Raw genomic sequence first — 6000 nt, forward strand, 5'->3', positions numbered from 1 at the left:
GAATATTTTATTAATTTTCAGGAGCATCTGTTGCCTTTGTTATACAGTCTATTCAATTGTACACTAGATACTGGATTTTTTCCTAAAAGTTGGTCTTCTTCCATCATTGTACCCGTTTATAAAAAAGGGTGATTGTACTAATCCTGAAAATTATAGAGGTATAAGTCTGGTTAGCAATATGGCTAAATTGTTTACATCTATATTGAACAACAGACTGTTAGATTGGTCAAAAACAAACGATGTAATTACGGATGCCCAGTTTGGATATAAACCTAATTGTGGTACACGAGATGCAATATTTGCTCTCCATTCTATTATAACAAATACTTTGTGCAAACGGAAACGATTGTATTGTGCATTTATCGACTTCAAGAAAGCTTTTGACTCAATTGATAGATCTAAATTATGGTTAAAGTTATCTTAAGTGGGCATCCAGGGTAAATTGTTAAATGTTATTAAAGCTTTATATAATGATGTTAAATCTTGTGTTGTCGTGAATGGGCGCTTAAGCGATTATTTTTGTAACAATGTTGGTCTTATGCAAGGTGAAGTGTTATCTCCAATTTTGTTTAATCTATATGTAAATGATTTCGAGATGAATTTTTTTAAAATCTGGATGCATACCGCACGAATTATTATCATTAAATATCTTTCTACTAATGTATGCAGATGACATGGTACTTTTCTCTGAATCTGTTGAAGGTCTACAGCGACTTTTAAATGAATTGTCACACTATTGCAAAACTTGGAACTTGTGTATAAATGTTGAAAAATCAAAAATTGTAGTTTTTAGAAATAAGGGCAAAATCAAGTGTAATGAAAAATGGTGTATTGGTAATGACGTATTAGAAATCGTGGAACAATTTAATTATTTGGGAATAATATTCCAGTACAATACTAATTTACAAAAGCTGAAAAGCAATTATCTGACCAGGGTATAAAGGCAATGTTTGCGCTAAGGAAAAATATTAGAGGCACGATACTTAATCACGAAACATTATTATCGCTTTTTGATTGTTATGTTGGTGGCATTATTAATTATGCTTCAGAAATTTGGGGCTCTCATAAAGGTAACAATGTTGAAAAACTGCACCTTGATTTTTGTAAGCAAACCCTGGGTGTGAAAAGGTCTTCATTTAATGCTGCTGTGTATGCAGAGTTAGGTAGAATACCTCTTATCACAAAAAGGTTTTGTTCAATTTTAAAATTTTGGAAGGATGTGTTATGTAGTAATAATTGTATTATACAAAAGTGTTACGAAGAAATGTACATTAACTGCGAATTACGTGGACATAAAAACTAGGCTTCTGATGTAAAGACAATTTTAAATGAAATTGGGTTCAATGAAGTTTGGAATAAACAAACAATTGATTTACTAACTCTAAAAGTCAAAATCAACGAATCGCAGACCTGGCTAAACAAGAAATTTTTGGTAAAATAGAAAATTCGCAGAAATGTCATTTTTATAAATATTTAGTGGATGGATTTTATCTTCAATATTACCTTAGAAAGTCAATTCCTGTAAAATTTCAACAGTGTATATCAAAATTAAGATTGTCCTATCACCGTTTAGCTATCGAAACTGGAAGGTACAATAATACACACAGAGCCCAAAGGAACTGCTTTTCATGTAAAAATTATGTTGAAGATGAATTCCATTTTATTTTAGTGTGTCCAGTATATATTGAATACTGTCAAAAATACATTAAAAAGTATTTTTATGAGAAACCATCGATGTTCAAGCTGTTGCAATTGTTTAATAACGAAAATTTTAAAGATATGTGTAACCTCGGCAAATACATTTATTATAGTATGAAATTAAGAAACGATAATATTTTATTCAAAACATCAAATTCTAATTTCCATCCATCGCTAGGGTAAGAAATTATGATTTTAAAAAAAAACAACGTTTCGTGTCTGAACGCACAATGTGCCTAGTAAATTGATAAATTAAAATTAATCAAATGACCTCTCAGGTCGGATAACATTTATAAAATATACGGGGATCTACTCCTCAAGCCATGGATACTTTTTCACGATTTTCAATTAAATGAAAACCAGCGTTTATAGTTCGAACTAATAAAGAATCAAGGGCTGCATTTTAAAATTATTAGATCATTTATTATGTATTTAAGGTTGGTTACCATACAATAGGTGAGGATTCAATCATACCACTATGGAAAGTTTTTACGCCATTTTTTAAAAATACATGTATATTTTTTTTTACGTGGGAATTGAAAAATACACCATTCATAGGTGATCACCTCTATTTGAACCGACATATTACACATCTAATTGTATTTTATAAAAATGTAGGAGGTTAACGGTAGTGTCGACAACTTGCGATCACACGTACGTGTACACGTATATTTACTGGGAAATTAATATAAAATGCACATTTTCACACAATCAAAGATAAATTCAATACAAACCTGATTCTAATGTATACAGAATCAGAGACCGAAGCCTCTGTATGACGCAATGTACAGTCATGAACTACAATATCGTCTTGTTCAACCAGACGCTCGGCTCCGAAAAGCAGACTTGCATATGGTTGAACGGGACTAACTACTTATTTTTCTCGATATCATTTTAATTTTCTTTTAAACTACATGCTGATCAGATAACTGTTGTCATTATAAATATACATCGTTTCATTTGTAAACTCGGGATCAAAACTTAGTAAATGTTTTTTCTTTTTCTTAAAAGAACAAACACTATATTATAAATAGATAAGTTTTCCTTCTTGATACTGGCACAGCTGTCAGTACTCTCAATACTTTAGCATAAGTGTCTAAGCATCCGGTTGCGTAATAATTTTGGTTACATTGGTTACATTACATAAAGCATAAAAATATACGCTAGCCGACTCCAATTTTTTCTTTAATTATCTTCCTGAAACTAAAATCTCTTCTAAATTGTTAGAACCATTAGAATGGTTACTTCATACATATATTTGGGGGGGGGGGGGGGGGAGGGGGCGGGGTAATCAAATTAATCATAATGTTCATTTTTTAAATTCTCAATACTATGTTGATTGAATATTGCAAGAGACATTTGAGAGCCACTAATCATTAAAGTAAGTTTTTATAATTTCAACCTCACCTCTTCGGCTCAGGAGAGCGGGTGAACCTTTCTGGTCATGCCCAAGCCTTGTCTGTTGTCGCGATAACTCTTCACTTTTTCATTTCCTTTTCACAATCAATGACCACTGAGCTAATTTCAACCAAACCTTATACAAAAATTCATTAAGCAATGTTTTTAGATAATTAACTAAATGATAGTGTTAAAGAAAATACGTTTGGATTCTAAATCTAGGTTCATCCTCGAAATAATTGGATAAAAAAAAAAATCAAATATATTTTGTGAAATTATAGAGGAAAGATTCGAACATTTTCTGTAGATACACGTAAGTTTCAAATTTGTTCCCTACCCCTCTGCTGGTATATGTACTCCTGATCCAGAATTCTTTACTTCAAAATTCATATGCGATGTTTATGTAGAAAGTGTATTCATATTTTGTTTCGTGAAAAAAATCTTCATCGTCATCATCATTAAAAAAACAAAAATATTTGTCAAAATCAAACGTGGATAGCTCGTCCACAGTATCAACAGTCAACTAGTCCAATAACCCCACCTTAAAGTTTAGTGCCCTCTGTCGAAGGGCGTTTGTGAGATTTTATACTGGATGGAATAATCAACTCCGAACACCAGTAGTATAATTTTATTTCTAATTATACTATCTCAAGAAGTGAAAAGATTCTCATAAAGAATGGGATGATAAACCCCTGGTAAGTACATAAAGGACTAAACTTAAAGAAGCAAATTTAATATCATTAATGAATATTTGAGTACCAATCTCATAGTGTAAGATAATGACGACAAACTTTGCTGGACATTAATTAATCATACGAAGCAGATGTTATTCACAAAAACACGGTTTTAAGAATAAGTATTTTCTGCTGATGACCTTTCAGTACTTTTGAAAACGACATGCATGCACCTAACTTACAAAAGCAGGTCTAAAGAATAATGATCATCAAGGTTTGTCCTTACTTAGCATAGGCGTCGGAAGTCGGAACCGGGGGGAGGGCTGGGGGGGGGGGGCTTACCCCCCCCCCCCCACTTTTTTTGCAAAGTTAAACTTAACCACTAGGCACATAGCATCATAGAGGGTTCAGCCCCCCCCCCCACTTTTTCTCGCATCAAACATAATTGTTCCTAAATGTAACTTGAAAGGAATAAAGTATTGATAAGTTGGAGTCGTAGGTAAACTAGTAGCGCCCCCCCCCCCCCCCTCCCCCCGGATTAGAAATTGAATGATTTAGTAATTTGGGGAAAAAATTTGTTTGGTAGGTACCAGTTTTGGGAACTATAGGTAAAGTCCCCCCACGGAGTAGGAATGTCATGATTTGGGGGGGGGGGGGGATTTAATGGCAGTTAAGAATTTTTGGGGGACTATCGATAAATTAATCTGTAATTCTGTCACTGCCATGTGCCAACAAACTTTTAACTTTATTTCTGAAATAACTAATATAAAATTGTGTATGAGCTAGTATACAAGGAGAGGATTTGATTTACGTTTTGATTTAAGTCCAATACTTTTTAATTCTTATACAATATTCAAAATTTTGAAGCGTGACTCAGTTCAAGATAAAGCTTAAGACCTTCTGAAATTGCAGAAAATTACTTTACAATTACTTTTGCTTCTAATGCAATTCAGCGTGAGTTTTCAGCGTGAATTTTCAACACAATACCTTTATATGAAGAGTACTACAGGTACCTTGAATGGCTTAACAGTTTTTAAGATAAAGCATATTCTGAAATTAATGTCATACTTTTTTTTCAAATTTGTCTTAAAGATTCTGTAGAAAATGATTGCAAATCGATATTTTTTTCTTCAGAACTAATCTTAAGATATCTGAGTTACCTCGCATTTAACACAGAAAAATATTTTCAACTCTTTCATGGTTGTATACCTCCTTCCCCACATTTAGTGTTTATTTTTTTTGCGGTAAGGTACTAGTACTTTTATAAATAACATTTAGTGGGAAATGGATCATAATTGATAGGTTAGTTTTTTTTTCTATTTAGAAAAAATCCTGCACTACGAAGAGTCATTGAATTTTTAATGGAATAAAAATATTTCCGAAAAGGAATTTTATTCAGAAAAATATCAATTTTAAAAATCAATATCCTACCTCAATTTAATGTCCTTGGAGATTTTGTTTGATCCAATTTTGTTTTTGTTTTTTGGTTTTTTTTTTAGAATTTTTAATTCCCGTACAAAATCAGGAAGTCAATAACCTCTTGTAGTAAGTATAATATTAACCTTAAAGGTAATATTTCTCACCTTTCATTAAAGAAAATAAATACTTCATTTCACAGCTTTTAAAATAAATAAGTTCTAAAAGTGAATATGAACACATTTAGCAATGAACATGTTATGGAAAAGATGTTTTTGTGTTCGTAGAAAAGTAAGAAGAAAACACATACACTAGTTTTTATAATTCTGTTTACTTCTTTAATCTTAATTTTTCAATCAAAATAGCTCATTTAAAAGAGATTATTGCTCTTATTTAAGAGATCACCGTGTGCTCATCCCTTGTAAACAGTTGAGTCAATAAAGGATTTAATACCATTGATAACAAGAGCTGGACAAGATGGTAAGGTAAGTCTTTGCGTGTGAAAAATGTTGCAAAATGGAAGTAGTTGGTCTCTACATAGATCAAACTAAAGATTTTAATTATAGTATGGTTTTTGTGACATTGACCTACCAAACATTAACACTACATGTTTTAATTTCTTTATAGAACACTAAAAAGAATAGTTTTTAATCCTACTCAGTCGGTGAATGTACATAAAAGAGAGCTAGTTGAAAGAATAAGAATTGTATCAAAACGAAATTCAAACCTAAGGCAGAGCATAAACACGATTTTGGTTTTACTGTGAACTTCATTGAATCTCGAACCATTCAAAAGTATAACATTCCCACACTTG

This window comes from Magallana gigas, chromosome 3, assembly GCF_963853765.1.
Source record: "Magallana gigas chromosome 3, xbMagGiga1.1, whole genome shotgun sequence".
Lineage (NCBI taxonomy): Eukaryota > Metazoa > Mollusca > Bivalvia > Ostreida > Ostreidae > Magallana > Magallana gigas.